This window comes from Bidens hawaiensis, unplaced genomic scaffold (assembly GCF_021521415.1).
Source record: "Bidens hawaiensis isolate Kalapana, Puna unplaced genomic scaffold, B.hawaiensis_p1.1 tig00010699_1, whole genome shotgun sequence".
In the NCBI taxonomy this organism is placed as follows: Eukaryota; Viridiplantae; Streptophyta; class Magnoliopsida; order Asterales; family Asteraceae; genus Bidens; species Bidens hawaiensis.
The window spans coordinates 723,327-733,475 of NW_027491818.1; the positions used below are offsets into that span (position 1 = coordinate 723,327).

Genomic DNA, 10,149 nt, shown 5'->3' on the forward strand with positions numbered 1-10,149 from the left:
AAAATGTGAACTGCATCTAATGACGTTAGGATTCTGTTAGTCGCGCACTGTTGGAAATAAATACGTTATAAGTTGGAACTGTGAGCCAATTTGTTAGTTGGTACCGGTAGCGACCGAAAGATAATAGTTCGGATTAATAAAAGGCAATATATGTAAGTTAACATTAGGGATGAGCAAAATCGGTACCCGGTACCAATACCGAAATCGGTACCGATTTGGTACCGTCGGTACCGAATCGGTACCAAAGTTTTAAGTTTCGGGATTGGTACGGTACCGGTATTTCCCGATTTTTTACCCTCGGTACTGGTACTATCCCGGTACCTGGTACCGGTACCGGTACCGTATCGATACCGAACCGAATATTTAGGTACCGGTACCAAGAATTTCTAATTTTCAGGAACTATACCGGTACCATCCCATGCTTATCCCTAGTTAACATATGAATATAAATGTTGAAAATAAAAAGAACACAAACTTGATAAACAGGCCAAAGTTGACAAAGAACATTCTCGATTAAATTAAAACAAGTATTCATCGTTTCCGTTTTCTTAATAAACGAATTGGTAGTTCTTTATAAACTGTTCAGGTTAATGGACAAACATTAGCAACCATTGTTCAACTCGATTCGAACGTGTTTAATTAGATTGAACGACTGATTTAACACCCTACTAATACTAAAGGAAAGTATCCAAGCACAAAACACCCATCCATCAAACAAGCAAAACATCATCTTAAATCATACATAAAATTAAGTGCATCAACCTACAAACAACACAGATCAAAAGAAACACACCCTGCCCGCCCTACTAGAATATGCCAGTGAGAAGATTTGCAGCTGTGGACATGGCCGCGTCCGTGATGGCAAACTGCACAATCTGATCACGAGAAGAATCGCTGGATGTTAATGCCAAAGCTGCACCCGTAATTGCCCCTGCCACCGCACTGTTTTTCTGCAAATCGAAAAATATTTCATTTCATTTAAATTCCTAGCCCTAGCTAGTGCAAGTAGAAAATAAGAAAACTAGCTAACCCAGTCATGAACTCCTCGAGCTTCTTTTAGACCGTATGTAATACCAGAATACGTCCCAGCAGCCAAACCTGCAGAAAACACAAGAAAAAGTAAGCGGTCCGGTTTTAATATTATTAATTAATAATAACTGGAGATAGAGTAACAGAGCATTTTGTTACCCCATTGTATGGATTCTTTCCCTGTGACCTTGACCTGAAAAACATCAAGAGAAAAGGTAAACAAAATAATACTCCATAATTTACATTAGAAAGGTATTTCGACATAAGAAACAGCTACAGCTGCCTTTTAAGTAGCACATGCGAGCTGTAACGAACTTAATATACAAGAAAAGTGATCGAAGAAGTACTAACATAACACCAGATGGAAGCAAGGTTTTAAACAATATATATATATATATATATATATATATATAGAGAGAGAGAGAGAGAGAGAGAGAGAGCACTAGTTGCATGATTAAGTTAGTGATAAGTAATGAATTAACATACCAAGCCTTCAATAGATTTACTGCCAATTTCCCCTGCAAATTAATCAACACAAGTATTAATTAGGATTGATTGATACAATAGGAAGATGTACATACATACCCCGAAGATGGCGGAAAGGATTGTGCTTGTTTGGAGTACCCAAACTGTTAGTCCTGTCTTCATCATTGATCAATGTCAATTAATTAATGTTATTACTCCAAACATGAATAGGCCGGGGTCAGTTTCTACTTTATATCTATACTATATATATAATATATAAAGCATGAGTTAGGGGATGTACCAAACTCAATAACATATAATGCATCAAAAATTTAGAATTTAGGGATAATTAAGTCTTTACTCACAAAGATTATACTTACAACTTTAGTCACTCAACTTTACTCCATTTTTTATAAAGTTTAATAATAATTACACATATGCCCCCTAATTCAAAACTAACTACCCCACAATTTTTTAACGGTCATAACTTTTTCACGCATTGATATTTTTTCAAAAAAATTAGATCATAAAAACAAGCATTTTATTCTCTTTAATTTGGATATAATATTGCTATAGTTTTTAGTTTTAAAAAAATTAGCATGTTATGCGCTTTCCCTTTAGAACCGGGTAATAGGTCGAGTCGGACGAGTTCAGGTCATTTGTAAAAATACAATAGGATCGGAATGAGTCAATACAAAAAAATGGTTTTGGTTCGGGTTCAAGTAGAAAGGGGCCAGGTCGGAAGACTCGTAACGCTGTCGAGTCGGAACGGGTTTGAGGCCAAAACGGATTGATTTAAAAACTAATTTATTTCAAATCACTTTATATTTCAAATTAATGTATATTGGTTAAGCATGTTTTAATAATTTATTTCAAATTACTGTATATTTCAAATTAATGTATATTGGTTAAGCATGTTTTAATGTCGGTAAAGTGCATTCCCGTCCGGTTACACGTGTTCAATCTTCGATTACACGCAACTAGCTCTGCACGAGTTACACGTCCAATTTTAGGCCACGTGTGCACCGTCATCAGGTGACGTATGTACCGACACGGACTATATGTTCAATGTTGAGTTGCGTCCGTGCCCCGCTGCATAGCGGGAGCACCCTGCTAGTATTAATATATGGTTAAGTCACTCAACTCACTTTGAAAAGCTGTGAAACAGGCCTCTCGTGAAACCGCCTAAACCGCTCCAATCTGCACCATAAATAATAATAATAATAGTATATAATTATCACATCATCATCACTCCTCAATCAATCAGTCAATCAGTAAGAGAGATAGAGAGTATTCATGAGCTTACGGTTGCAGCCGTAACGAAGGTTCCGGCAATCCGGTTAAGAAGAGGATGGCCTAAATCAAAGTAACCTCCTCCTCCTCCAACATGAATATGATTATTGTAGCTCCTCACTTCATCACCAAATGATCGAGTTTCCAAATTGTGTCCCATCTTCTTTTCTTTTCAACACACACTCTCTCGTGTATCTATCTATGTATGTGTCTGTGTTTTGTTTCTTTTCTTGTTATGTTATGTTAGAACAGAAAGAGCATAACGGTTCAAAGGGACACGTCTGTCACACGTGGCTGTCACCCAACACTACCTATTGCCAACGCATGCATTTCATATCTTCACACGTCTAACAACCTTTTTAAATAATATATTAATTTGCTATCCTCTATTCCTTTCTTTATTATATCAATTATATATAGGGGGATATTTTTAGAACTTGGTGAGTTGTAATAACTTTAAGAACTCAATTTTAGACCACATATTTAATTAAATGAGTTTGAATATGTGGCTGAGATTAAATTTGAATAAAAAATGAATTACACAAGTTTAAATATTAGTTACACATGTGTAATAAGTCGATTCGGTGTGTAAAAAATTACGGTAATTTTTTGTACATTACTTACACTTACGTGTTACACATGTGTAAAAAGAAATTAAAAAAAAAACATTGTTACCTTGACTTCTTTCGAGTTCTTTAAGCTCAAAGCGGTTCTCAAAATAAATCAATCACATAGGCTGGGTACCAAACATTTTGTATTAAGAAAACATTATGATAAAATAGATATAAATTATATATAACAATGTTTTATTTACAATTATATATTATAATCACTTAAATATTAATAATGCTTGAAAGTAGTAGTTAATAATAGCTTCTTCCATAAATTGGATGTGGCTTAATGGTAGAGCACTCACTTTACAAGTGAGAGGTAGGGGGTTCAAACCTCACTATCACCAATTTATATGGGAAATATGAGGGATGACCCTGGCTTGCCAGGGTTCGAATCCTGATCTCACCCGGTTTTACCGGCTCCTCGCTGTCGTGCCATTTGGCGGGCGAGGTGGTCGGGTTTTATCCGGTGAATCCCTCAATAGATGGACCGCTAGGGGCTCCGTACGTCCGGACTAGTGTCCTGCTCGGGACTACCTTTAGCCAATGGGGGCCGCGTACGGAGTACCTGGCATTACTTAGTTGGTCGTTCAAAAAAAGGAGGTAGAATGATGATTTAAGTTCGTGTTTTTATTTATTTATTTACTTTGTATACTAACGCCCTGTTCTTGAGTTTTTTTAAAGGAGGGAAAGGAAATGAAAAATAAGGATAGTTAAAAAAAACGTCGGGTACTCCGTACGCGTCTTTTTTTTAAATTTGTACATTAATAATGCTTAATTTTTAGTTCATTTGTACATTAAAATACTAGACGGATGCCCGCGCGATACAGCGGGTGTTTGACCCTGTTAATCACGTAACAAATATAAGTGTTTATGGTTCGGTTAAAACCTTGAAATCGTTTAAACTGGTCATTGGTTTAACTTCTTTTTTTTTTTTACTTTTTGTTTGTTGGTCGGTTTCAAAATTTTCAAAACGTAGTGAACGGTTCGTTCGCTATTTTTACTGGCAACCGACCATATGAAACCATACCAGAATGTTGAATGCATTTTAATATTTTTTATTATTAATTATTAGATATGTTTTGTTATATATGTTAGATATAGTTAAAATGTAACTGAACATAATCTTTTTATTACATATAACTTGGTTATACAACTTTAAATTAACCTACTTACAGTATGATTCATTTTGTGATCTTTGTTATTATTTCACGTCCTAGATCTTCCATTAATATTTACCATTTATGTGGCTAAAATTATCATTTTTATTTATGATTCTCTCAAGTAACATATTATGTTGGTGTTTAGTTAAATTGATGGTACATTTAAATTAGTAATTATTTTAAACTAAATTTATTATTAAAGTTTCACCTGTGAAACTAAACTGGAACCAGGCCGTTAGTAACGATTCGGTTCCAACTATCAATGGTTGAGTTGGTTTCGGATGACAAAAAATCAGTATTAACGGTTGGACTCACAAGTTAAACTTAAAAACCATCAAAACCGACACTGAACACCCCTACTTAACATATTAATTTATTTAAAATAAAAAAATTATAACAATATCATATTCAAATTAAAGAGAATAAAATGTTCGTTTTTATGGTGTATTTTTTTTATAAAAATATTAACGTATGAAAAAACTATAGTCGTTTAAAAATCATGGGTGAGAAGTTAGTTTGAACTTTAAATTAAAAACATAATATGGTTAAAGATGAAGGACCAAACTTGTAAGTTGAATGAATTGTGTTTAAAAGACAAGTTTACCCTTGCTAACACATATACCTTATGCTTTAAATGTTGTAAATTACTTAAAAATGGGTGTCCTAATTTGCCCTTGGTTGGTGTATTATATGTAGTATAGATATGACAAATCTTTTTTATTATATGGGTGTCAGTTAGCCTTACTCTTTAACACAAAACCAATTAAAAGTTTAGATAGCCTAACTAAAAATATATATGGATTTTATTGTACTCTTATACTAATTTTAAAGAAAGTTGAATACAATTAACAATCTAAGAATCATCGTGAAGAAAAGGTATTATGATGAAATCAAAATCTATAGCAATTCAAGGATGCAGTAGCATATCAATATCATGATTCTAGTATCTATTAGTTGTTATGAAAGTTATTACAAAAAATTGCAAGGTTACACTCAACTACTAAAAATCATCAGTGAGATGAACACCATTTGTTAACTGAACATTATTTCAGAGAAAATCAACTGACAATCAAATATAAATTAATGGCACTTGTTAAAAAAAAGTATGAATATCAAGTAACTACTAATAAGTGATATTGTGACATTCGTCAATGTCACACCCGGCCCTGAGCGGCGGAAACAGCCGGGCGCGCGCGAGTGGGGATTGATAATTAAGCACGGGCCATTGCAAACATTCAAAGTAAGATTTTCATTGCGCATGAAATGTTTAATACAAATACATTACATTGTTTAAAAATTACATAAAAACATCCAAGTATAAAAACTGTTGAAGATTTCCACGCCATATCCCCTTGCGCGGCGGGAACAACCACGCGCATCGAAGGGATAGAACTAAAATCTTCCAAAAAGCTAGTTTTAGATGTTCAGCGTGAAGTGCTCTAAGTGTGACTCCATGCGCTACCTAGTTATCTCCTGAAAGACACGTAAAAACATTTGAATCAGTATAAACTGAGTGAGTTCACAAGTTTTAGTAACTTGATAAATCGCATTGCATCATAGTCTTAATAAAAATCATATTGAAACACATTTCTGATTTCCTGTCTAAACATATACTTGATAATCCGTATGAAAACATAGATCTGACACATATTTCTGATAAAAATCGTTCCGCGGGCTACGCGGGAACATTACTGGGAATCGTGCTCGTCTGTGTAAGTGGCGCTGCCACTACGAGCGAAATAAGTAATACCGTCCCGCGGGTTACGCGCGAACGTTTCTGGAAAACGTGCTCGTCCATGCAAAGTGGCGCTGCCACTACGAGCTAAATAATGTAATGCCGTCCCGCGGGTTACGCGTGGACATTTCTGAAAAACCGTGCTCGTCTATGCAAAGAGGCGTTGCCCCTACGAGCTAATCAATAATACCGTCCCGCGGGTTACGCGCGGACGTTGTGCCGGAAAACAAGGCGCTCGTCCATGCAAAGAGGCGCGACCCCTACGAGCGGGCTCAAACCCATAGTACTGCCCCATGACCATACTAGGCACTCGTCCATGCAAAGAGGTGCGACCCCTACGAGTGGGTGGATCAAACCAGCAGTCCCTACCCTTAGAGTTCCAATGGTAAAGTGATCACTTACTCGAATTCTAGCGCACATACATCGAAAACCATAGATAACCGTTCGCATTGCTCATCATGAAACATAATTTAAACACATAATCGCTTGCATAGCTTGTAAGTATACCATGATAAAACATTATTTAAGTACGTGTCCCTTGCCCCGAAAACAGTTTAAAAGTAGTGAAAACAGTGAAAATAGGGGCTGTGAGACTCACCTGTGGTTCTTGTTATGGGATTAATCGAGATTCGGGTTTCCTTGGTGTTGGCCTTGGAATTGAAGGTCTAGAATACGATTAAATAACAAGAAGTATATATATTAAGATCAAGAATTAGGAGAATATAAGGGTTGGAAAGCAGATCTCAATGTTATATTCTCGGCTTACCTAGTAACAGGATCGGAAATGAAAACAACGGATGCTTGGGAGATGATTAGTGTAAGTTTGCAGTTCTTAAGAGAGAAGTTTGAAGTGTGTTTTGGGTGATAATTTAGGTTACATATTTATAGGCAAACTCAAGGGAACACAATCCCTTGCTTTAGGGGATTGTAATCTTTTCATATCTAGGTGTAATAAAGTATGGAAATTATTATTATTTATTTAAAAGTGGAGTAGTGGATAAAAGATTTTGATTTGATTTGGACAGGACATGCAGGTCTGTGGTTGGTGGGAGTAGGTGGCTGACAGTTGACTTTTCATGTTACAGTGTGCTTTTTCAGGTACTTTTGTCAGTGTACAGTAAAAAGTGGAAAATCTCTGAAACACGCTACTGTTTCCTTTTGGGCGAGAGTAATCTCCTTACCTCTGGAGAATAGACTAAGTGTTCTGCGCGTATCACTTTGTGCGCATAGCTTTCTGCGTGAAGGACATTTCTTTGCTGCGGGTAGGTACGTAACCTTCTCGCAGTCAGGGACATTGAGTTTCATTTGTAGATTCTCCAGGTGGTCTTGGTATTTCATCATAGTGATCAGTTATGTTGAAGTCAATTCCATCTTGGAGCTTCAGACAAACTAGCTCTCAATGTTCCCGCCATGCGGGGAGGTTAGTTCCCTTTCCGCACGCGCATAAACGATTTGGGATGCACCCGCCTTAGCATCATGCGAGACGGTCAACCCAATGGACAACATTATGGATACATAAAACCAATACACTCGCGCATGGCGCATATAACATATGCCCATGCTGGTTCTTATCATGGCGCGCTCGCGCAGGGTGCACATAACAATTACCCGCGCTGATTCTAACATAGCGCGCTCACGCAGGGCGCACATAACATGCCCGCGCTGACTAACATAGCGCGCTCGCGCAGGGCGCACATAACAAATGCACGTGCAGACTAACATAGCGCGCTCGCGCAGGGCGCACATAACAAATGCACGCGCTGACTAACATAGCGCGCTTAATATTTACAATCACCTAATTATTAGGTTGATTTCTTAGTTTATAGGATTGGGAAATTACCGGGTGTCACAGTCAATTTCGGGTTCTATTTGTATTCGTTTGTGTATTTTTTTATCGGGTAAACCGACCCGATTTATATCCCAAACATTTCAAATATATAAAATATTGGATTTTATGTTACTAAATCATTCCCACATGTTCAATTTGAAAAACCCCTTTTACGGATTCGAAAACGCCTTTAAAACGATCAAATTACATCAAAAACGAACTTCCAGGACGCAAAACGAACCACGCAAGACGAGCTGACCAGACCCCACCCTCATGGGCGCCGCGCCCAGCGGCCATGAAGGCTAGGGCGGCCGTGCGTGGAGGCCTCAGACCTGCAGATTCGTTTTTTTTTTTTTGGCTTTTTATGTTTTCTTGTGTTTATAATCAACCCATTTTCATGCAAGATTCTTTAAGCTTGACCATTTAAACTTACCCTAATATATACACATCCATTTTCTACATTTTACATTTGCTCTTACTTCAAATTCTCTCTCAATTCTTAAGATATAAAGGTTGTTCTTCATGTTCTTGGTAGTTTGACATTCCAAAGTCAAACTAACCATAGTCTTTCATTTTAACTAACTTGCGAACTCTTATTAATACTTGAAGCTTATGGCACAACATATATATAATATACACCCCTTTGTTACCTTTGGTAGTTACTTCTCCGGTCTCGATTGGTAAGGTTTCGGACCTCGTAAGGCAAGGCTACATGGAGGACTTTCGTGGTCTTTGTTATATATTTTCCGCACCTAACAATCTAACTTTATTATTGCTTACTAACCATGATTAACTTATACTTATCTTGCTTATTTATCTAGTTCCATGGTTATGGGTTCTAAGAGTCTATGCTTCGATTTAACCGTAAATAGCTCTAGACCGTAAACCAAACTTTGCTTACTAGTTTTTTTAAATAATTGTTTAAGCATTCTTATTGTTAAATTTAAGTTTCTAAAATCATTTTTTACAAGTTTTTTGATATTTGGGCATGTGGAAACCATCTATGAACTTATTGTGATATGGAAACCGAACCAAACCGAACTTTCGTTTAAAGACTTTATTGTTAACCTTTTGTTGTAAAACTAGTATCATCATTTATAAATTGTTATACAAGTTCTTTGATATTTGGGAATGTGGAAACCATCTATGAACTTATTGTGAGATGGAAACCGAACCAAACCGAACTAAACCGATTTTCACTCGCTTAAGACACACGAGTGTGTTTTTAGCTATCAAGACTTGTATAAATCTTTAAAAATACTTTATAAACTGATTTTAATTATTTTCTTAAGTACTTGGAAATGTTGGATCCAACTTGATCTTATAACAAAGTTTGGACCGACAAAATCGAACACTCGCTTAACATACGTTGTTAGTTATAAAACAATAGAACTACATACTTGGTTATGTCTTATTAAATTTTATTGAGTTATCTCATAACATTCATTATTTTGGAAAGTTGACTTTGGGTTTGACCAATTATCAAGACCCGAACCAACAGCCCGAAACACTCGTTAAAACCCGTTTTAGTATCTATATTATAAAGGGACTTGCATTATTGTATTTTTACCCACCTTATTACTTAACATAGGTTGTATAAATATTAAGGACTAGATACTTTAACCTGGTTTCGAGCAAACTTATATTTTAAAAGACTATTATTATGTTTTTCTTAAATATATACATTTTAAACCTTAAACTTTAAATTATTTACATTTCCTAGCATTTATTTTATTTAAAGACTTCCTAGACAACCCTTTTTTATACAAGACATCCTTCCACCTAGACCTTGCTCGTTAAACCTCATCATTCCGGTTACTCGTCATTGTTACCAAATCAAGTTTGTTACTTGAACGTGAGTACTTTTTGTTGGTGCATAATGTCAGTAGTTCAGTATCTTGTGTTTGTATGTGTCTGTAATCGTGTTAGATTGTTTGTTTTGGTTTTGAATATCGTTTTGCACAAGTTCGCCTGGGATGTAGGCGAACTTGGAAATAAGCGAAGTTATGACAACTTCGCCTAGTA

At 36.1% G+C, this 10,149-nt stretch overlaps 1 pseudogene across 1 annotated transcript; it reads right to left on the reverse strand.

Moving 5' to 3' along the window:
• Window positions 1-803: 803 nt before the first annotated feature.
• Window positions 804-2,969, reverse strand: LOC143535900 (outer envelope pore protein 16-2, chloroplastic-like; annotated as a pseudogene). Its single transcript, XR_013135792.1, has 6 exons — window positions 2,801-2,969; window positions 2,643-2,694; window positions 1,516-1,547; window positions 1,189-1,222; window positions 1,031-1,098; window positions 804-950 (listed from the first exon to the last, which is right to left on the reverse strand). The product of XR_013135792.1 is annotated as an outer envelope pore protein 16-2, chloroplastic-like (transcript).
• Between the last annotated feature and the right edge of the window lie 7,180 nt (window positions 2,970-10,149).